Source organism: Polyodon spathula, chromosome 14, assembly GCF_017654505.1.
Source record: "Polyodon spathula isolate WHYD16114869_AA chromosome 14, ASM1765450v1, whole genome shotgun sequence".
NCBI classification, from domain to species: Eukaryota; Metazoa; Chordata; class Actinopteri; order Acipenseriformes; family Polyodontidae; genus Polyodon; species Polyodon spathula.
Window position 1 is genome coordinate 31,327,351 of NC_054547.1, and position 25,622 is coordinate 31,352,972.

The 25,622-nt window shown below is 35.1% G+C and overlaps 1 long non-coding RNA gene across 1 annotated transcript; it reads left to right on the forward strand.

Annotated features, from left to right (window-relative positions):
- Nucleotides 1-6,386: 6,386 nt before the first annotated feature.
- On the forward strand, nt 6,387-19,305 carry LOC121326697. The gene is made up of 3 exons (XR_005951499.1): nt 6,387-6,449; nt 18,077-18,138; nt 19,229-19,305. It is a non-coding gene; the product is annotated as an uncharacterized LOC121326697 (long non-coding RNA).
- The last annotated feature ends 6,317 nt before the right edge of the window (nt 19,306-25,622 follow it).

A 25,622-nucleotide genomic window follows, 5' to 3' on the forward strand; every position in this document is an offset into this window, starting at 1 on the left:
TTTCGCGTGATTTTTATGTAGAAAAAAAGAAATATATTAAGAAATAAATCATCTCCAATGAAGCAAAGCGTAATTCAGAACGGGTCAAATAGTTCAAGAACTGCTGAAGTCTCACGCACAATTTCTGAAATGGACTGAGAATTATCAGAACCATTTCCTGGACGAATTTTTTTGTTTTGTTTTGTTTTTCATATATATACCTACAGTTATTTCAATATTTTTCAAATGAAAACATACAGTTTATCTAGTTTACATTAATTGACAGTTAATCTTTAAACATTATAGTACGCGTAAACTATTAGGTGTTAGGGTATATTGCTGTTTTAAAGAACAAATATTTAGACATTGTCTAACAGGAAATATTCGCTTCCACATATTGTCCTATAACAAGTGCATGGGTATCTGAACAAATCTAACCTCCTATATCTGGTTTCTATGCTGCTATTGTCTTTGTGCAGTGAACTTTACATCATGCTATTCAGAGCCAACAAACATACTCCAGCAAGATTAATTTAACCATTGTACAGCAGTTATAACACATATCCAAATGCCTGACTTGTAAACCGTGCAGTTAAAAATGAAACCCGGGTGCATGACAAAAGGAGGCAAAAATTATATTAGTTTTCTTGATTCGATCTTACAGCTACGAGCTCAATTAGTCTAAATGGAAACCGTTTTCATTCATGCAATAACTCACTGTTCTGGTCACTACTTTCAAGATACATAGGCCTACTTTATTATGATATGCTGACCTTGGTAGCATGAAATGGCAGGGATGGGGAAAACAGAAAGATCCATCTAGCCCCTTGGGCTGTAATTATTAGAAATTAATTGGGTTCAAGACCCAGGCTAGTATAGCTAAATTAATAGCCTTTTTACAGTTCACATTTAAACCTTGTCCAAAAAGAACACATGAAATATGGACTCTAGAATTAAATTTTAGTCTAATAACGTTTATTTTTTTATAATGCAGCAAACAATGTAGGAGATAAAATACGGTCGTTAATTAGTGACAGCTAAGTTGTGTTACGTGACTTCTGTTATTTAGAGGTTATTTAAGAGTTAAAATAAAAACACATCTTGTATACTTGGAGCTGTCGTTCCTCTGGAGTAAAAGTGAAAAGGAAGCCTTCGGCGAAAGGAAATTACCGCAAGCCCGCGTGACCTTTGAGAGAGGTAATCAATCAAATGATCAACAGGGATATTTATCAATGCTCTATAATGCTACTTTACAACGTACACAAACAAAACAAAAAAGAAAATGTGGATGAGCCAGAGAGAAATAAGATTGCCTCAAAAGCCATAAACCTTTATTTTGAATAATCATAATAAAAAACAACAACAACAAAAATTAAAACATTTTAGATCTGTCGTTTTTAAAGTGTTTTTTTTTTTTTGGTATTGTTATTTAAATCCAGATTTCTGTCTCATATTAATGTTTGTTTGTATTATTATTTTAACTACGCGATAGTCTTCAATACAACCATACGTGTTATTGGGTTATTTAATTTAATATAGCCTTTTGAACTTTATTTAACGCGAAAATCACATTTTGCTCCAGAAAAAGACACACACACACACACACACACACACACACACACACACACACACACACACATATATATATATATATATATATATATATATATATATATATATATATATATATATATATATATATACCTTTTTTAAAAAACTTCGTCGTTTAAGAATGGCAAATAAATTTGTGTCTGAACATTTAAACACAGACTTACATTTATTCCGAAATGTAGTACCACATTAATATACCAAATTTTCCAATATGGGTAACAAAAGGTTGAGAAACACACTCGAAATAAAATAATATGTGTGACAACTGGCCAAGGTTAGACAGTAAATAAACCGAATCTTGCTTATACCTTTGGCTTAAAACGAATATGGAGAAACAGAATATTTTTTTACTTTGTATAAATATTTGCTATATATATATATATATATATATATATATATATATATATTATATATATATATGTGTGTGTGTGTGTGTGTGTGTGTGTGTGTGTGTGTGTGTGTGTGTGTGTGCTCGCGTGTGAGTGTGTACAAAGTAAAAAATGGAAATCTGTTTCTCTAGATAGCACAATGCAGAATGTGTAACAATTCTGCACTGCTTCAGTAGAAGTTTAATAAAATGCAACGCTATGTGAAGGAAAACACAGATGGCTTTTGTTTCTTTTGTTAAAGGTAGCGAGCGTCCTCCAGTGGAGAATATCTGTAATTGATATTATTATTTTGACTTCAGTTGTTTCTGCAGTATTAACTATCAAGTATTTGATGGTGTTATTATAAGAATTGTTTTCCTGAAAGACCATATAAAGTGGGATTTTTCTTTCAAATTATAGCTTTGATTTAGACCAATACCACATATATTCTGTAGCAGGAACTGCAAAAACTATTGTTTCATACTCGATCTGTTTATATTTATTTATTTTCAATGAAAACTAATACACATAACGAGAGCGCAGGACATACACAGTATAAATTAGCTCCCAAAGTCTTAGAAAGACTAACTTGTAACTGTAGATAGCAAGACTGTAAGACCATCTCATGTGCAGTTATTTGTGTTCTTAAAATAAGAGTGCATTTCTTAGAAGTCAGTTTCACACTCCCAAGACCTATATGCTATGAGATATACGCTACTTACTACCCGTTTTACAAAACACTGTTTAGGGGAAGAATGGTATAGTTTTGCAGATACCTGCTTAGTCTAATGAGTTAAATATACACGTTTTGTCTTCTTTCAATTTACATTCTTCAATAGACAATATTTAGCTGACTACCACCTATAAGGAAACAATGCCCATTGTGATATCATACTATTGTTGTACCTAAACGTTGACCAAAAAACTGACATCACAGAGGCCAGATCACAACTGTCAAATATTCGAAACCCTTCCTAAACATTCGCTTTCTCCAGAGGTAGTTCAGGTTCAGCAACGCCGTTAGCATGGGCAAAACTTGGCACATTTGGTCTTTCAAAGAAATGTTTCATCCATGGCTGTTGACAGCAAAATAACAATCTTTAGTACCCGCAGACATTGGTTCCTTTGTTTGGAACTTCAACTTAAATTAGGGATCATGTTTACATGTGCAAAGTTTATTGACTAGATCGTTACGTCTCCAGTCAAAATCAACATAATAGCTGTTTGTTGCGTAGCACTTGAAAATGTCACAGAGATCGAGCCGCCATCGCAGGCTCTCTATCAACTTCTGTCAGATCCGCTGTCTTGCTCAGGTCTGTTGTGTTGACTTGTAACAAGGAGATGATGCTGTTATAATTAACAAATACAAAACAGGTATCCAATTGCACAGCTCGTGGACAGTCCATTCACGCAACTTGGTGTATTTCAATTGCAGGTGTTTCATTTTAATTCTCTAATTCCTGTATAGAATATCATATTTTACATTGAAGATGAATTCCACCTGTATCTAAACATTCAATAGAAACGTTATTGAAAACAAAAAAGTACATGACTTGATATTCATACCGTGAACATCTAATTTTAGCAGATGAACAATGTATATGTATATTTTATAAAATGAACAAGTTTCCAACCCGATGTCTACGGTGTGTGCAGAGGGGTGTGTGCCCAGTGCTTTTAGTATAGTTTCACAGCTAAATCACACCTGCTCACCCATACCAGGAGTCTAGAAGCATTGTGACTTGAAAATCAGGCATAATCACATCCATAAGGATTTAATGGGCCAACATGAAATTAAAATCGCTGACGTTTCAGTAGGAACAGTGAACTTCAAGTGCTGTCTGTAAATTGCAGAAAACACATTAAAAGCAAAGTAACATTCACAGTGGGTTTGTGTGTTAAATACACTTAAATTAATGGCCGTGTGGGATGTTCCATTATTTTAAGCTACATACAGGACACATATTTCTCCTTTATGTTCCTTACTGAAAAGAAAAATCTGCAAACATACTTGTTTAGGGACTGCCAAGTATCTGCAATTTTTCCACAAAAAAAAAAGTTTTGCCAATGTATTATTTAATTATCAAAAAGTAACAGACTATTGTTCAGATAAAACCCCACTGACTTCAGTTTGGAAATCAAATGCAGCATTACAACCAGTACTATTGTCATGACAATGCATTCTTTTGACCCACTGTGTTTGTACTGTTTATAGAGGGACAAGTGGCTCATGGTCAATATCAGTGTGACATTTTGAGATACACCTGTCCATATGAACTTGATTCCAATAACCCTTTTGTGAAATTAGATATTAAATCATATAAGTCTTCGGATTATGTCGATAACACTATGTAACACAATTTTTGTTCCTGGGTAGTAAGTGTTATTTGCTAATGCTTATGCCTCAAAAGTATAGAAAATGGCTATTATTCCCCACAAACTTTGCTTTTGTGAACAGGACAGTGATATTTCAAAATATCACTATTTCCAATGGGAAAACGGGCAAATGTGTGTCTTTTCGTTCACATAAAGTCAGAAAAAAAACAACATATGAATCCAAATTAACATGTATTTATACTAAAGTAATACAAAAATTACTACAAAAGATTTAGAAGTGAGTAGTTTTTCGAGATTTACGATTATACTGTATTTATTTATATTAGCCATAGTCTACATTTTTAAGGCATAAGCAATTAGGAAATAACACTTACTACCCAGGAACAAAAATAATAAATAATTGTTACACTGTGTAATTAGTTAGGTATTCAGAATGGACCAACTAGCACTGCTCATTAAATATTATTGACTTGAAAATACACTTTTACAATTAAAATGTATATATAAAACAAACTCCATGGAGTTACATTGAGATAACCCAAACCATGCTGTGCTTTAGTGCTTAATTAACATAAGGAATAACTCCATGTGCATCAAAATTATCTCGTGTGCTGCAATGTTCCAGCCCTGTTACATTTGTCATACAAGTATTTTGCCTTACTTATTCACGTGAGATACTTACTGAATGTGTGGCATGTCGTTTTCACATCCTCCATGTCTGGCACTGTTCCTGAATTCCATACTTTCAAGAAAATAACTCTGTAAACCACCTCTGAACCCCAGCGCCAAAAGTGAGCAATAAGGTAGAACAACTTAAACCACATGGGCATTATTTTACTCTGTGACAGGGATTTCACTAACTGGATCCAAACTGAAATGTGCAAGATTTATACTTTTATAATACACAATCAAGATGTGACAAAAAGGTGGTGCGTGTAAACAATGGCATTTAGTCTCCACCTACTGGTGAGAAAAATATTACACAATTACAATATTTTGTCTAACATGTCCAGTCTTGTTACCACCATGTTTTTTCTCTTTCTGCAGTGCGGTTTGCAACAACTGAAACACGTGAAAGTATGACGACGGTTGTATTTACAAGTAGTTAACTGTATTTAAACGTCCAGAGGATCGGTGTGAACGCCATCGTTTTCATGGCAGATAAATGATCCGTCGCCATGTTTGATGCAACATCTTCCATGGATCGAGCCACTGACAGCTTGTTTCAGCTCGACTCACCTGCAACAGAAAATACAAGTTTATTGTAGGAAATAACATAAGGGTAACAGGACGTGTGGACATCCTATAAAGAAGAATCATTTCAACTGTACATTATGGTGAAGCCTGGGGAACCAGACAGTAAATCGCACAACTGAACAGTGTAAGGATCTCAACGAAGCATACACAAAAATACTACCTAATTTTATTTTTTATAGTTTATTTAAATCTTCATGAGAATACTTTGCATCTGAATCATCTGTGCTATCTTCCAAACAACATTGCTCTTAACTAGAGCCCTGTGAAAATCTTTTTTTTATTTTTTTTAAAATAATTTGTCATTTTATTATTCACACATTTCGTTTTATTTAGCTTTATTTTTCACAAATTTCGTTTTTAGATACACGTGAATAAAACAACTCAAATAGATGTATATCAATAATAGTATACATCATGTTTGAACTACATACATTTTAAGGGATGTATAAAAATAAGGGATTAATTCATTCAAAACTAAAACAGCATTTGCTGCAGTACAAACTTTGTACCACTTGAAATAAAACAACGAATGTGCATACTAATGTAAAATATATGCAGAACAAGTCATATTTTCCCAAAACTGTTAAAGCTTAATGACGTAATCTTTCGGCTCCCATTCCAGCCGACAGTTGCAAAATCTGCACATCATTATTTTGTCACCGTCAGCTGCATACATCCCCTCATGCTCAAATTCTCTGCAGTGTTTTTTAATTGTTATGCGCGGTTTGGGTATTTTAGAAACAAACGTCTCTTCTCTTCCATCACAATTTTAATTCCCAAACGACTCGCTCCAAATTATACATCTGCAAGCGCTAGTCAGAGCTTCCGTTTCCCTTCAGACCGTGCCTATGGCAACGGCTGAACCTTGACAACAACGATTGCAAGTATTTATTTAAGGTATGTTTTGTATGAACCTCCCAATTTGAAAAATATTTGCTTTATAGTGATTTTTCGTTTTATTTTGTTTTATATTGTTTTATTTCGTTGTATATGTTGCATTTCGTTTTATTTTGTGTGAAAACACAGGGCTCTACCCTTAACTAACACCACTGTATAAAAAAATGTCTGGATAGAGACCGTGTAAGATATCTACACAAAATAAAAATAAAAAACTAAGATAGTGACACACAAAGTTTTAAAATACATAAATACAAACTTCTGAAATACATAATAGAAATTGCTAAATAATTTACCATCTATGTCAACTGGTTAGCGACAACACAGAACTTATTTCCATCTGTAACAACACCACACACAAAACAGTGTGGCATTTAAATTACTAGCTCACTGATTTGTAAGAGTTTATAATTACACTGCAATACATCTTACCACACCGCTAGTAAGGAGGACCCAGTAGGTTATTTTTGACTCAATGTGCAGGCGTACTGTCACAATTACAATTGACTTTTACGCTGCTCTGGTTCCTTTAATGGAGTCCTGTAGCAGTAATCAATCTCCAAATTAATCACGATTGTTTAGAACTTTCTAGAATCAGTTCCAGTTCCAGTTTACACAGATCTTTTTATATTACATAACATACAATAAGAACAACAACAACAACAACAACAACAACAAAAACAAGCCTAATGCTGGTTACTAAGCCGTGTAGTTTCCACCAAGACAAGTCCTTCAAAATGTCATGAAGTTATGCTATTGTATATAAAATCAAACCCTTTCTGTTCCAGTTCACCAGTTATATAACCCAAAACATTGACTATCATATGGTTGTATTTTCTGAAACAGGAAGCACTGGATTATGTCATGTTTGATACTTATATATTTAACTATTTTTGTTATACAATTATGAAGCATGTGCCATGGAGTAAAATGCAATTAGATTTTTTTTGTTTATTTTAATACTGTGGCTCTGTTGGCCTTAAGTAGAAATAGGCTTCAGGGTATGAAATAACAGCTATTTGGTTTAGATGATGAGCCTGGAGACTTAGCAAACCAGCAAATTTATGATTCAGTTTATGAACAGACGTGAAGTAATTGAAGTAAAGCAAGGGTGTGGGTGCTGGGAATTCCTCCTCCTTTGAGTACTAACAGTGTTGTTGCTTGATACCTTTGATACTGACATGGCATTGAACTAGGCTGTGCCAACGGCCTTGGGTAAGTTCCCTCGGCACTTACTATTGATCCAGTTACTACTCATTTGTGTGCAAGTCCCCATGCAACAAGTGAACTAGTACCAGGAATCATATTTTGAGGGATTATTGATTATATTAAACATTTCCTCCTAGGGTGAGTAAAGTACATTGACCAGTGCTTGAAGAGCAGTGAAAGTCCTAAAGTCTTTATCCAATGTCATCATTATTATAGCATCCTGGTGACACATAATGAACAACTTTATTTTAAAGTTGTATGTTGAATTACATGTCAAATAATACTGCACTATAAATACCAAGTCTAGCGCACTTATTGGAAATGAATAGAAAATCTGCTTTCTGCAAACAGTAAAATAAATAGCCAAATAAACTGATGGTAGTGTGTTTCTTTCTCAAAGAAATACTAAATGCCACTACCTTTACAGGTTACATTTTTGACATTACACAGGTTGCAACAGTATGTGTGTAATACACCTTTGAGAACAGCATTACCAAATTGTTATTCTGTCTACCAACAAGATGATCAATTTCTTAATGTCCTCTAGTGGTATCATGGAGATGTTTCAAACTAAAGAGAAACGATGGTGCTCATTATGTAAGAAATAACCCACGACAGGGTGTGTGGTAAGACAATTCTTACCTCACGCCCTGGGTGCTTTGCCTTCAACCACCCAGGAAGTGCGGTAATAATTGTCTTGCCGCACACCCTGGTATGGGTTATTTCGCTTACAAAATGGAAAAAAAGAAATTGAAAATAATTACCCAAATTGGCTTTTTTAAGGAAAAAAATAACTTTATGTATCCTTCCACTGAGAAAAAATAGTCCCAATATTTTGCACTTTTTTTTATTTGCCATAAACATTACATTGAACATCGCCATTTATAGTAAAATTTTTCGAGATGAAGTGACATTTGTGAATTGAAAGCACATTGATTTCCCACACCTGAGGGAAGATTCACGAAACAGCCAAACATTGCACTACACTGGCACTCTAGGGAGGGGCTTCCAAGTGTTTTTTTGTTTGTTTGTTTGTTTTTGTAGGAAATTATCCTATTCAGGATTTGCAGTCTTCAAGAGAAGCTGACGAATAATTTACGAGGCTATTTTCACACTGATACCTGTAACTGGCATAATTTCCCTAGATTGTAAACAAGCATTAGATGATATGTGGACTAAACGACTCCAGTGTCAGTTTGAGTTTGTGTAGTGCTGCAGTCCTTCCCATCCGCGGCGAGCACAATAGAATTCTATTCCGTACCCAAACTTGTTTAAAAGCCCAATGGTTGTATCAGCAGACAGCAGGAGAGATTTTAATTTTGTTTTGAATGTTTCTGAAATTGGAGGGTAGTGGTGAGATTTATCTGTCGTGTCGAGTTTAAATATTGCATGCTCGCTAGTCAGTTTTATAAGATGCTATTTAGTTTAATAAGTAGATGCCGCTGCTGCATATGCAGTATATTACATGCTGAGTGAGACTTGCGTGGTGATTTCTCGGATGGCTTTTGAATAGTGTTCCCTTTCAATTCGAATGACAACCATTACCGATAGGGAAGAGCCTCTTTGACCATCAATCTCTGAGCAAATATACAAAAGCTGTCCTATCAGGGCCCTGCTGTGAGGGGGGGAAGTCCCACCCACCTCCTGTTGAAGAGGGACGTCCTCACAGTAGCACATCGCGATTTTCTCTCTCATCTCTCTGAGACAGGTATGTTAGATTATTACCATAACTCTGGTTCCCTGAAAAGAGAATGACAACCATTACCCTTTGAGGTCGTGTCCCCAGCTGATTTCTGTTTTCCAAAGAAAATGGCGATGTGCTACAGTGAGGATGTCCCTCTTCAACAGGAGGTGGGCGAGACTTCCCCCATCACAACAGGGCCCTGATAGGGCAGCTTTTGTATATTTGCTAAGAGATTGACGGTCAGAGAGGCTCTTCCCTATCGGTAATGGTTGTCATTCTATTTTCAGGGAACCAGGATTATGGTAATAACCTAACGTTACTGCTAATGCATGCCTCGGAGTTTTCTTTGTTCTGTTTTGACTAAATAAATACCACAGTATATTTGCCAATTTTCCTGTAATCCTTAGTAACAGAGATGAAAAAGAAAAACAGATTGTTGAGTGATTTAAATGCTGTTTCAGTTGTATGTTGACATTTTTACCTACAAAAACACCGTTTAGATAATTGTTACTATTAAGGCGTAGTAATATTAATAAATCGGGTTAGTAAATTGGTTTATGATGTCACAGCTGTGTGGTAAGACAATTATTATCGCACAGTTTTGTGATCTTGTTCAGCCAATCACAGCACTTAATTTATCTAAGACATTTTATAAAGTATGGTTGCAAATCTCATATTTTGAAGAGTTTTGTAAATCTTAAAAAAAAAAAAACGATTTAAGTAGCTTTAGTCAGATGCACATCTTAGCCCAGACATAATTGAAGCTTCAGTTTTTCAACAAATGTTTGCATCTTGATATTACATGTACGCGTTAGCACTGCTGATATGATTAGTTTGTGAGACAACAATCAACAACCTGCAACATCCCGACTTCACTACACTGATTTCACAAGGTATGACCACAACCATACTATTATTTTATTTTTTTAATGGAGGTGTCCTGATTGATTTAGGAACTGAACCACATTATTACTTTGTTAACAATGCAATGCGCACAACTTTAGAAACGTCCATTCAAAGTTTCAGGTTGACATTTATAATTATGAAATAAACATTTAATTTGATCAAATTAATGTATTTAAATAATTTGATCATCAATTAATGCTTCATCTTTTTTTTTTTTTTTTTTTTTTTTTTACATTTAATCTTTTTGGGTATTTGTTTATGCTGTGCTGTATGGGTTTCATGATTAAATGCATTTCTTGTATGTCGCTTCATTTGACATTACTTTTTAGGGCTTCTTTGTGAGGTGGGTCACACATTCAATTGCCATCGCTATCCTGTAGGTGGAGCTGTTCGTCATATTAAAATAAATCAAGAACATATCCTATTTAAAATAAAATTAATATATTTAGAACTTTTTAAAAAGAAAAACATTCCAAGTAATTGACTTAGTACATTTGTAGAGATAACTTAGTAAGCTTAATTTTATATCAATAGGTACACTAGCTGTTTAATTAATAGGGATTACCAATTTGTGTCTATTATTTAATAAGGATCAATCTGGTTTACAAATTGCATCTAAAATAGATTTACTTTGAACTTGTTCTGTAACATATACATGCATTGTCAACAAAACACGCACAAAGAATTGTAGCAGGTGGCACTGAGTGTGAATATAATGTGTGATGTGAGCTATTGAGGGAAACAGAATCTTCCAAGCGTGCCCCAACATGAAACTGCAGTCTTCTGGGATGCCTGTAACCAGGCTCACCAAGAGAGTTTATTCTGTAAAAACATGATCATCCTGTGTGTTTCAAAGACACAGAGCTACAAATGCCATAACCATTTTATGATGCTCTGATTTCTGTTGCTGTAGTAAGTTAGGACACTTATAATCATTGTGGCTGTATAACCATTCCATCACTGATGAACATACAGGTATGCATTTCAGATTTATCTGCATCAGCCATTATATTCCTGCCATATTGACTGATCTCAGTCCAGTTGAGGCCCTATAGGATCGTCTTAGTTGTTGTCGATCCTTGATGATCCTTAAAGTACTACAAAATCCAAGGTAAGACAAACAATCCATAAGACACCCTCCAACATCTTTTAACCTCCAAGCCCAATTTACAAAGTGATGACTGCAGGTTTTATCTATAGCTTCATTTAGCAGAGTTTCTTGGCAGTTATTTTACACTTAACTGAATGTTAGGTCGCGCAAGCTATCTACATTGCTGTTAAAATTTTACACTGAAAAGTGTTGCTAGACTTATGCTCTTTGCACTTTATGTAATAAAAAACAACTGAACCTCAGCAATGAGAAAGCTACAGTATATAAAATGTAGGTATTCTTTCTCCTTTACATTTAATAGTTGAAAACTATGTGTATCATACAGGGATTGTTGTATTACTTCTATGAATCTGTCTATGATAAGAGACAATGGGAGTAACTGATGAAAGGCTGAAAGCTTTGCATATTAGTGAAAGAACTGCGCTATGGATTTTCAGAGCACCCAGGAAGCACTGATTTAAAAGAACTCTGCACATTTGTATTGCTATTTAGCAAATATCCCTCTCACTTGTGATGGGGATTACTAGGAAGTCACACTGCTCCCACCCAGCTAACTTATGATTGGGCTACCACAGAGAAAGTGCAGATATTCAATTGGTTGATCTTATCGCAGAGGCCCTTCAGGAAAAAAAAAAAAGTTAAATACATACAAGCACAGCATAAGTGAGAAGCACTGTCAACAGACTGCTGTGACGCTTTTGTTGGAAAAAATGTTTAAAGCTCTATTTATTTTCCTATGCTACAACCTGCTAAAAATGTGTTAACAGCCCATAATTTAAGAACAGCGGGCACCTCTTTGAGGACCACTGGCTTAGAGTCTGGAGGAAGGGCTACCCTAAGCCACGGATTCCCAGAGGTTTCCCCCTACATCAGAAATTAAAAATATGTGAGTAGGGTGTTTTTCCTTACCTGAGTGCTGAGCGGTTCATATTTAGTTCTGCATGGTCGGGCTGGGCTTTCTCCCAGCGCAGTCACACTCTGGTGGACGGGCCTTGTCTCAGCTGCTCATTTTCATTAATTTCTTTTGTTCAATATTTGGGGCGTAGGTGGCAGTGCGCCACTGTGGGGTGTGTTAATCATTTATTATTATTTTCTGTTCATGGTTAGGCTGCCTCGTCTTTTTGGGGGAAGGTGGCCCACAGCCACTTCATATCTGCGGCACTGGGATGCCTGTAACTGTTCATGTTTTTCCAGCCAGTCTCACGCAGGTAGCCGTTGAGCACCTACGGAAGAGACCTCCGGCCAAATTGATCTTTCACTTGGGTCCTGAGCGCCCATTACAGTTCATAAAATCACCTGTAACTGCAATCAATAAATCATTCATTCTATGCTGAATGGACATGCTGGCTGTCCTGCTTCTTTGATCATCAATTTTTTTTTCAGTTGAACAGTGTGTAAACATATTGTAAATGTATTATTCCCATCTTAAATTAATCAAAAATGTGTGTGTGTTTTTTTTTTTTTTTTTTTTTTTTTCTTGCTCAAAATCAAGTATTCATTGCTGCCTTTTATTGCCACTCCAGGGCCTGAAGCCGTGATGTAAGGATCTCACTACAAATTGTGAATCACTGTTAATCAACTTGGTTCTAGTTTGGATGCAATTGACTTCTCCGAAAATATAAACTGGTGTGTTCTTGTGTAACAGAAGGGGGTGATTGATGCATTTTCAGCTTGCCAAATCTTTTTAACAGCCAACTTTAAAATAATATTTGGAAAACACAAAAAGAAAAAAAAAAGCAGTCACTCTAATGTAATACAAACACTTACTACCTTTAGCTATATGTTTCCTTTCTAGGTACTTTGGTATGCACAGACAAACAAATGGCAAGTGGAGTGGCACATTTATTGTCATTCTCACAGTGACTCTTTGTTATAATACTCTACACATCTCTGCCAACAGCAACTCATTTCTAAAAAAAAGTCACCACAGGCCTCCTTCCAGCTATTGCTTATCAATGCCTACTTGTGGGTCAGTGGTTTACAATGCCAGCTTCAGCGATGTTAGAGGGAACTGGGGGGTCCTGAGCTGGCTCCAGCTGTCTTTTACCCTCCAGCAGACAGGTCCTACCACTCACAAAACGAGATGGGATACTCACTACATCTCTGGGCTTATTTCAGAACATGACAACATGACTTCAGGGACTGGGATTTGAACCTATATGGAGGCATGTGCACGGAAACCCTCATGGTAACATCAGCACTGTCAGCAGCTAAGTCAATTAAACTGTCCTGAGGAATTTGCATCCTTCAAGCTCTAGTGATTTTTTTTTTATTGGGAGACAGGAAGTCAGCAGTTTTGCAAGACCAGTGTTAAATTTCAGATGTATAGGTCAGTCTCCCACTGTATTATTGTTATTTATATACTGTTGGGAAAATTATTATCCTGCCTGTTATAAGAATCAAAATCAGCCATAGGAGACGCCTACACTGTATGTACTACATGTACTTTGCATATTAACATGTGAGTTTCCACTGTCTCAACATATGTCCTACCAAGTAAATCATATACATTTTTATAGATGCGTACATCTTTAAAAATTGCACAGTAAATATATTGGCATGAATTACAATTGATGACATTATTAGAGCTGGGAAAACCATACCAGTAGTTTTACTATGTTAACATATAGTAAAGCTATAAAACCAACCACCAGGAATATCGTTACTGGCAATTTATTTATAGAGCAGTCCTGTTAATATAGACTGGCTGACAGCACCATAGTTCATTCCACAGTTAGGTCATATATCACATTATCTCAGAAACAATCTGTGGGTGGCTGATGGAGAGATTAAACAATTCTGTGCTTTATCCTGCCAGCAGGGGACTACACAGATTTGAACGAATTTATACCATGTTTCAACCAGTCATTGTTATACCATGGGTGCTAATGAAACAATCATGGTCAGCAATGATACCAAATTTAAACAAATGCCTGGGTATAAAGTCAGATGTCTAGCTCTTAAGCTCTCAGACGTATATCTTCATGAAATAAAATGATCTTTGAAGAGCAGAATGTAAACTCAAATCACCTTTCACTTTCCCTGCATTGGATCATTTAGTGACAGAATGAATTTGAATGAAGACATATCTGAAAGAAGAGCAATTTAAACACAACCAGTGCAGCAAAGAACCAAGGGATTTGTGTTCTGTTTCCACTCTGGGTGGCAGTATTTTAGCTAAAGGGAAGCTGTGCTCTAATCCTCAAAGTTAACTTGTTTCTTGCAACCAGCAGATTTGTGGCCAGATGGCAGTACCAGCCAACAAATCCAGGGAAGGAATAGAGAAGACATAAATAGCACATGGGCCAGGATGCAGGGAGCCTACATTATGTGCTTTTAAATTAGTTCTGCCCCAGTATGGGAGAATGATGTGCTAAGAAGGGACGAGGCTAGATGGGCTGAATGGCCTTTTCTTGTTCCCAATCTTTTCTTATGTTTTTAATATCTGAACAATCATCAACACTAACTCATTTATGGAAGCTGATTGCGTAAATATTCAGAATGGCTCATACAGTACTGTAGAGTCATTACTTGTAAGACTAATCCTCTTGAAACATCATGAGTTTGTGCAGTTCTTTTTTGCTGATGCTGATTGAAAGTGACTTGCAATAGGAAGATTCATCATTTATATATTAATAGATGTCTGGGCTTGTATTTGCATAACTTATTCAGTAAAAAGTGAAGGATAACCCATTTACTCAAAAAGTGTATGCTAGATATGTGCAGGTGTTTACAGCTTTGTGTCCCACCCCTTGTATAATAACAAAACATTAAGCACACTAAAAGCTAAATAGTTACCAAGTTAAATGTAACTTATAGAGTGTGTTTGCTAGGAATACGTCTTATTTATTTTAGTAGCTGTAATTGCTCACACACAAATGGACGTAATCCTTGACCTACTTACTAGATGCAACGTGCATATTTGTCAGATGCATCTGCATTGACAAAGTTCAAAAACCTTGCTCATTTAGCACTTTGATAGCTACTCTTAGAAATGCAGTTATGAAACATTGAATATGTGGGTTTATTAACAGAGAGGAGATGGAAGTGTCAGTGTTAAAAAAAGGCTTTACATTACTGTGTAAAAAGTAGGTCAGGATTAAAAAAAAAAATTAAATGTCTGTGTCCTGTTTGGTCTGGTTCAGTTTCAAACCCAGAACCATATGTATAATATAACATGTTGTATATGTGTAATATTTAAATATGTTTTACAACTCTAAAATATATACATATAATATATATATATATATATATATATATATATATATATATATATATATATATATATATATATATGAAAGAAGATAATTTTAAAAAAACACACACATGGCTGATATTTTATGTAGTGGACTTTGTCAACAGTTGGCCTTTGCACTAGGGTGGTTAAAAAAAAACACATACACACAACAATATCTGGCAGGTGCACCAGCTAACAGGTAACATGATTCTAGACTGACCACAGCTGGTCACAGAGAGCGCTATAACCTTTTGATTCCTCAGGGCTTGGAGCTAATGTACTTTCTCACAACTCAAAATTCTCAGCTGAAAGGCTGACAGTTCAAACTGTAAATCACACAAACTGGACTTTACATATTAGGCCTACCTGTTAGACATATTGAACAACAATATACAGTTCTTAATATCAGCAGTCAACTTAACAGCAGCAGTCTATCATTTTGCTTATTTAGACTTTCAATATTCTTCAGAAAGAAAAACAAATCTAAAAAAATGTTCTTCAAAACAAACCCCTTAAACTATCTTGTCTTTCAACATAGCAACCACTATGCATTATAAGTCACGAGGCGAAGCCGAGTGGTTTTAACTGCCCGGGACGTGTGGATATTAGGAGTATATCCCACATCCTGAAGTGCCTTATTACGTTTATAAAATGGATCAACCAACATTACAAAAACAAAAAAATAAATAAAACAAACATGTTTTAATTAACAAAAAAAGTAATTTTTGTTAAATATCCTTCCACCTCTGCCTGACCTTAGAAACAAACAGTCCTTTAAAACATAAAAAACCCCAAAACTGCATTCATTAAAAATAATAATTTCAGATGTTGAATTGAACATTGCCATTGAAAGTGCAGTTTTAATTTGTTACACTTCTTGTAATTCTTGGTTTATTCATTACATTTTAAAATAAACTATTACTGTCCATTTTCATCATGACAGCACAAATGAGTTTGCCTTTAAATCACGCAGACCCTTCCTCACAAGACCTGCAATAGTATCAGGTGAGAGCACTTTTTTTTTGTTTTGTTTTTTTTTTGTTTTAAATCATCCTTTGTTATCTGGGGTAGTAAGAGGCGGTATCCATACATTGCATGGAATACCCAGTTACTTATCAAACTGACTTTGCAATTTACAGCTTGGTAACGTGGAGAACTATTGGGCCAGTGTTAAGAAACAATTTAAAAAACACAGGGCACAACAGAAGACATGATACCATCGTACCTGGATGTATGGCAGAAACCGTCGAGATGAATTTTTAAATGTTCAGCATCAGATCACACAGCTGCGCAGGGGGTGGGTCCTGTGGCAGCAGGCAGGCAGACCAAAGAACGGACAGTGGGAGCAACGGCAACAAAACATTTAAGAGGGACCCAAATCTTTTGTAAAAAGCTGAAAGTTTAAGAGATATTTTTAAAATGGTAAACACCGTAGTTAAGGTATAAGGAACAGAACGATGAGAATGGCGAGTTCTGAATTTATTTGAATACTTACCTTTGCTTTTTGTCACTACTATAATCATTGGTGTCTGATTCAGGTTCATCCAATATCTCATGTACACTTCGTTTTGTACACATGCTGTTTGTTTAATCTAATAGGTTGAAGAACACTGATTTGGTTTAGCATCCTGTCTTGCTGGCTCTGTCAATCACAGTCTACCTTCGATTGTCCTATGCCACTGTACTCTATTGAAGACTATGAATTGTAAACACTTAATACAAAGAACACATGACTGAAGATAGACCAGTAGGGTTTTAATGTTAAGATGCCTATTTTTTCGTTTTTTTTTTTTAAATAATTTTACGCGAAACCCAGTGCTGTTGATTTCTTTTTTAACTACTTGATGTCAAAAGCATTATTTGTCATTTAAAGATTGAGACAACATTTCTGATAGGTTTATAAGTAGAACAATAATTATTTTGCAATTGACAGTTTGACTGGAATTTCCCCTCAGTTAAGGTGCCACCGTTTATATTGTTCAGAGGTTGGTTGATGGGGGACCATTCACCTTTGTAAGGGTTACAGCTGTAAAGTGAGGAGGAGGAGGAACTCTTGGGAAACCTGATTAAGATAGGGTTAAAAGTTATACAAAATCAAAACTTAAGATGTTGCTGCCAAAGTCAAAAGTCAAGCTGAAGGAACTCTAGATCAAAAAAGTTTCTTGAATTAGTTTATATGGTTCCAGGTTTATATTAGCAGGACTCTAATTATTGTATTATCAGTTTTAAGAATGTCACTGTTAAAAATGTGACAGTAGTTTACCATAAATGACTAATTTATGGGTATGTTCATATGGGTGTATAATATTGTGATGGACACTGAAAACATCTTTAATTCTCATACTTGGTTTTTGTTCATTGCTGTGAAAGATACTGCTTGGTTGTTTATTATATTTTTTTTTCATGAGGCAGTATGAGCTACCTTCAGGGTTTGCTTGTCTTCAAAATGCCAAGTTACTATGTATTGATTCACATTGCAGATATGTCAGCCAAGGGAAAGCAAGAAAGTAAGATGTCAGAAGAGAAGCTCTTTTTCCTTGGGGTATGTATGACCATTTTGTTTCTGACTTGCTGTCATTTTTAGATATACAGGTATCCTAAAACCAATGTGGTATTGGTACTATATATATATATATATATATATATATATATATATATATATATATATATATATATATATATATATATATATATATATATATATTAGCTGGGTTCCCCAAAGTTTCGTATAGCATTACACATGTAGGGTTACACAACGATGTTAAAGTTTAAATAATGTACCTGCCATTTTTCTTTTTATTGTTAACATCCTGACAACTTTTTAAACTTACAACTTCAAAGACTGTTTCAAAGCTCTTTTCAAAATGGCCACTTTAGTGCACTTGGGTTTGAGATCGGTCCTCTAAATCACTGCAAGAAGAGCAAGAAAAAAATCATAACAACACATGGTCTGGCTTTTCTGGTCCGTACCAAATCATGGATCGTTATTGCTGTGTTACCTGTTTGACAATATGGGCAATAATCCTTACACTAGCAGTAGAGTGGCCATTTTGAAAAGAGCTTTGAAACAGACTGCACTACTGTAGACACAGGGGTTAAAATGTTCTTTAGAAAAAGAGTAGCAATGAAAGAACCATAACATTTCTAAGCAATGTAAAATGGGAAATGCATTTCTACACCTTGCTGAAAGTATCACCATTCGGGGATTATAGCAGATTTTAAGTGCCATAGTACAAGAATTCTTTGAATTTCATATATGGGTAAATCCCATGAGAAGGTAATCTAGCTTTATTAAGTATTCCAAGTCACAAAGTAGTGTAAGATTACTCATGAGCTAAATACATTTCATATCTCCAAGAGTTATTCCGTGACATGACATAAAAGGCTTGCTTTGACAGCCTTAACTCAACGCCTAAATTGGCCCAAAAAATAAACACAACCACATGACTAGCATTTTGTTTTTCTTTATTTCTTTTTCTTTTCTTTTTTTATGTATAGCGACTGGACTTAAATCCTGTTTCTCTGCATAACTGCATTTTTGATGGTCTGTGAAATCATTTTGTCACTAATCCCTCCTCTGGTCTCACCTCCATAAGAAGATGATTCATTTGTTTATTGCATTTTCATTTCAGAGCTGAGTGTCCCAAGCTGTCTCTTTTTTAGCAGATGGAATAATCGTATGATCCAATCCCCATGGCAACCGCAGCTGCACCAGGCAACCAGTGTTCTGTTGATTTCCAGACAACACGTGAGGCCGATGGAGCCTGCAAGCCTCTTAATAGCAATCTTTTAGTTTCTGCTTAGATTTGACTTAATCTAAACCAGTCTTTATCTTACATAATAACATCCTTTGAATTTTCTGTATATGATTGTTAGGCTCGTGAAACATTATAAAAAAAAAAAAAAAAAGTGTTCAATAGTTTTTACCCGTGTGATTTTTGGCCCAATTTAGAATATACCTTATAATAAGCTTATGCATTCCTATAGAATCTTGCAAAGCTGTATAACACTGCATTTATAGTCCAATAGAGCTACTGTAGCTCCTTTTTAATTATAATGCCTCATGTTCCTTTTACATCTAGATGATCAGGAACTCTGGGCAGAGAATGGAAGTTCAAGGGAAATCAATTAGTCACGTCGGATTCAGCTTCAGTTTGATACAGTAATTGCTTCCATATTTTAAACCATTTAGTGCTATAGGCACTTGAAGTTTGGCATGAAAAACGGTTTGTAATTTTATTCATTTGGTCTTTTATTTGAAAGCTTTATAAATGCATTTTGTGAGCATGCATTGTAAGTTTATCCGTTTTTCAAGTAGCAGCAATTAAGTGACTCATGGAATAACATTTGCAATTGGTGTTTAGAGCTGGTTGTATGTTTTTTTTAAATCTCTTTTTAAAAAACAGTCAGTAAATTATCACATGAAAGAATATTCAAATTTTTTCAGTACAAAAACAACATTAATAACAGAAATAAAACTATTTTATAAAACTTCCATGAAACAACTTAGTTACAGGATCAATTTAATAATGTAGTCTATTGCTAGTTTTTATTTTTCCTATCTGAAATGAAACTCAGTTTTGGAGTATCACTACCATTGAACTGGAGGGACCCCAGTTTAAATCAAGTCTGCCTCTGGGGTAGGGTTTTCATGCAGTTTAGAAACTCTAGATTCTCTCACCATTGTCGTGAGAATGTGACTTAGCATACACATTCTATGGCACAGCTTAAAATGGTGGGTAAATTGACCAAATACTGCAGGTTTGTTTCTGTTTGTTTTTTTTTTTGTTTGTTTTTTTTGCATGGGAACATGTCCAAAAGCTATACCACTTTTTACTATAACTAAAGGCCATACCAAGCAATAATATATTAACTGAGATATACTGGAAGTAGCCCTGGTAAGATTCTTTGACCAAATAGGAAAAAATAAGCATTCAGTATGAAGGGTTTAGAGACCTGTTCATTCAATGTTTTTTTTTTTTTGTTTATTTTGTTTTGTTTTTTTGTATTTGTGTAACACTATATCTGTATTTTTGTTTTGTTTCCCTTGCTTTTTAAATATATTTCTTTCCCTTGCTTTTTAAATATATTTCTTTGGTGGCCAATTGAGGCAGGCTGCACTTGCGGTTCTTCAACAAAACAGAAAAACTTAGTGGAAACTCAGTATAAGAAAGCTGCAAGATATCAGTACTCCTGCAAGAACAAACTGGAACTCAGGCAGAAACTTTGAAATATATCTTCCTGTATTTTATTATTAATTAGGCCATTTGCAGTTGGAAGGAGAATTTCTCTCCTTAAATGAAAACTACATGAAAATCCCAATTACCTGAAAGGTACTACCAAAATAGTGTGAGAAAAAGGTGAGACTTCTTTTATTTTTCCATGGAAACCCCGACTGGGTTGTGTTTATAGGGTTGTATTGTTTCAAAGTTAGAGTTGTATTGTTTCCAAGTTAGAGTGAGCACACAGTAGGCCGTGAGTTTTCCAATCCAAGATGGGCTTCTAACTCCGGCAGAGTGAAGAGCAGGGCAGAGGAGGCAAAACAAGAACAAGCAAGAATCTGTCATATTAGCAAGAGTTGTGCATCAGTATATCAGAGAAGTACTCAAATAAAGTGCAGATTCTTATGCCTGGGGCAGTAGTACAATTTTTACCTCCTAGGTCTCATTATGAGTCACCATTGGCAGCAACCCCACACCTTCTGTTACAGTATGGTTTCCTCCAAAAGAGGGGAGGTTCTGACTGAAGATCTGCATGTATTATACAGCATGCTTCATCACAGTTTATAAAGTAGTGGAAATACTGTAGCTAGGGGAATTATGAGTTATTGTATATACATATGCAAATATGGTTCTCTGTGTATTCAACATAACCATGTGGCTCCTTTGGGTTTTTTCCTTATGTAGATTCTTTAGTTAAAAAACAACATTATTCTATACACTGAACAACAGTTGTCACCCAAGATATATTACCCATCTATATATATATATATAGATCTTATATATATATATATATATATATATATATATATATATATATATCTATATAAGGGGAAGGTTAAGGGGGAATTCCCCTTAAGTAAATCATTTTCCCACTTATACTAATACCTGGTATTAACATGATTTAATTAAAACCGTTGAGACGATCAGATTCTGGAGATATACTGGTGTCTTTCTGTCCATACATCTGTCCACCTGTATGGCACACTTTCATTTTTGCACATTATCTGGAGAACCGTTTATAGGATTGCCATGAGAGTTGGTATGAACATTATTTATCATAAGTTATTCAGAGTATTTGATTCTGAGGCTATGTGGAGGTCTCTATCTGGCCTTTCATCCATCCTTCTATATGTTTTGACATATCTGGAGAATTGCTTTTCAAATTAAACATTCCATTGCCATTATATACTAGTCTGTACATACTATTGATATGTTATGGTCAACAACCTTTTCATTTTACTGAGAGCTCAATTATTTTTTTTTTATTTACAGCTGTGACGGGTGATGTATTTTATTGATATACTTGTTTTTCTGTCTTTTTTTTTCAGTTAAGAATGTTATATAAAAGCCTTCAAATGTACCACAATTGACACAGCTTTTTTGAAGAAAAAAAAATGTCGATAATATTTTAATCCACTTTACAATATAATATTGTGTATTTCAGGCACGGACTGTAGTACATGGTATTGTAATGTTTTCATATGGGTAAGCAAATTATCCTGACCATTATATGGTTGAGTAAAACCCTTTTAAAATAATGAATCGTATTGAATACACTGGTTATAGAAATAACAAAACAGCCTCAAGCCAAATTGTCATGTACCATTTACACAGAAAAAGACAGCAGCTTCATTGCAACAAATCATCAAGAAGTCTGAGACCCATATTTTTGCACCATGAACCCTATTCGGTAACTACTCATCAATCCCCGTGAACCGTTATCCCAGTCATGAGACCCTATACCTGCTTCTGACAGACTTTTCTCAGTCTCTTGTTCTGTTTTACCTACTTGTGTTCAGAGTTCCACCATAGACTAATTAAATATGTTAATGTGTGACTTAAGTGGGGTTTAGTCGATTGATCTAATCTGTGATTATAATTCCATAACCAATCTCTCTTTTACCTTTTTAAAACGTGTATTGTGAACAATGATCAGTCCCTGGTAAATCACTGTAGCTATTCAATGTTTAAAGTCTCATAGGATATCGGTAAGTGCTGTTATGTACAAAAAAAAAAGATTGTTTTAGGCACTGTGCTTGAGGACCAGTACTTAAAACTGTTGATTTGCTGCTACAGTATTTAAGTCAGTTGTATATGTCAAAGTATTTTTGTTAGTTTTAAATATCTATTCTTCATTAAAAGGTTGTTAATGTAGCTAAATATAACAAACTGGAGTGTAAACAACACATGTCTTTTAAGGAAAAAGAGTGCACCTAACTCAACATAAACTTTTCTATAAAGCTTTGTACTTGTACCCATTTCATCATGATTTTGAATTTGGGAAATGGCACAGGCATCGTTCACTGCTCTTTAAAACTGAAACTACTCCTTACAGCAGATGTGCTTTATCTTCATTTCCCAGCATTACTGAAGTTACAACCTTTCTTAAAGGATGGAAATGCATGACCCTGAACTCTGTCATTTCTTCCTTTTCCAGAACAGCTTTGTTATTTCTCATCAGCACTGACTTCAATCCATCTTACATCTCAAAATGTATCTTTTACATTTTGAGACTCGGTCTGTAAGATCAAAGCCGATGCTGCCTTTATGTTTTCTATGACCTCCTTGCCTCTTCAACCATTCTCATTCACCTCACAAAATGTGAGTGTCACCTGCAGGTGATTTGGCAATAGAAAAAGGTTTTCACAGCATCCTTGTGTATCTAGTGTTTGTCTGTCAGCATACTACTGCCTCTTATACTTATCATATAAGTATATACAGTGTATATACAGTTTTAATGTTTGTTCTGGGCTTATACAATGTAAATGTACAAGAAACAACTTAGTTGCATATCAAAGCTGCTAAATTATTACTAGTAGTGTATACTGTCATCATGTTTTATCCATTCATGGTTCCCCTGCCAACGTAGTTTACAAATAGAATAATGTGCCTCTTTTGTGTTATATTGCTGAGACTGGTTATTCAGTGAATGTTTAACAAATTTCATCTTCTGAGCATTTGTACCTTAGGCACTGTCTGAGCTGGACCCACTGCACAGGTATGATTTGTACAACTGTCAGGTTATAATGGCTACTTGGGTCCAAGGTGAATATGAGTCAGCATGACGCACGTTAACACCAATGCATTTAGATCAGATCAAAATCCATTCTATACCTATTCCCCAACTGGATACATTTCCATGACACCTCAATAAACCTTCTGAGCGAGAGCAAAGGGGATAGGGAAAAAAGGCTGACACTAAAGGCAAATGATTTAAGAATTTGCATAGGGTAAACCCAAGCGATTAAAAACTGTATGTGACTAACATGCTTCTAACTATAAAGACAACAATAAAAGATGAGGACAATTTATTATACTGTATGATGTTATCTTCTTCGTGATTGCATGTTTTTAGATATAATATGTTGACCTAGCTTTTGTATGTAATAAGCTGTGGACAAGAGCTGTTTCTCCAGTGGATTTTGGAAGGGAACATAAATAAATAAATATAACTTATATAATTAGATACTTCATATTTGGAACCTCTAATGAAGTGTTCCACATATGAACCAATTGATTTAGAACTCCTAATTGTTGTTCTCTTGGATCAAATAGCTCTATTTGGAACCCATTATATTGCCCCAACCCCCCCCCCCTTTCAAATGATTCTTAAGACTGAAGGTTCTACATGCAAGGACCTGTATTTTTTTCTAAGATTTTCATTTAAAAACTCTCCAGGACCTTTTTAATAATTACCACAAAAAAGACTAAGTAATTAAGAAGCAACTCCTTCAGTTATAAAAGCAAGATATAGCCTTAGGAAGGACAGACCTTCTATGAACAGAAGGTTAATGCACACTGGATGAATTATTCATGTAATGCTGTGTGACTTCACTCAGACATTTAAATAGACGGGGCACTTGCGTTACATCTGTTGTTCATCACTTCAATAAAAAACAACATCACATAAATCTCTATGGCAAGACAACAAGTGAACCTAACACTGCAATATCTTGATTCAATATGTGAACCTTCACCAAACACAGTCATATTTTATTAAGCATTTGTATGCATTATGTATGAATGAAGAAAATGTTGTCTAGATTGTATTGCTTGGCAAATCAATGATCCAATGAAGCTGATGTCCAAATGCATTATTTCCCCCGTTGATCCTCTCTCATTTTGAGTTGTGATATCAATGTCAAAGCTGTCCTCTAGAATGCCTTACATCAATGCATTTCATTTTCCTGCATATATTTAGAAGACACACTTACTGCCTAATACTCTAAGAAAGCCCCAAATGTCAGACTGCACTCAGATTTTTTTCCAATCAGCTGTTTATTGTTTACATTTATTATCAAGCATTTTACTAAAGGGTCTCAGTGGAAACTAGAGACACTGCTCACCACAATCTTCTTAATCACTGTAGAGAAAAGCTGAGCTCATTTACACAAGAAGTAATGGAGCTTTTAACCTCATATCACCGACAGAGATCAGAATCTGTCACTTGTTTTCTTTTTAATGCAATTGATATGGAATACATTGGAAGGAAAACAGGAAATACAATGTTCTATATACATGTAAGCTTTTTATTCTTTCTAACAATTCCATCAGTGGTAAACTCAAAATGTTAAAATCTTGATGGTACCCATTTCATTGCCTTTGCAAGGTTGTTTTATTCACTGAATGGATTAATCATCCTGTCCATCAGTCTGCATTTTCCATCAGCCTTATTAGGCCCCAATAGAGATGGTATAATGCACCACAAAATGTCAGCACAGGTACAGTCAGCTAACAAACCTCTTTTTATCATTTGGGCAGGGTTTGTTTTCCTGGCTTCTGAACTTTAGCAGGCTTCATTGGT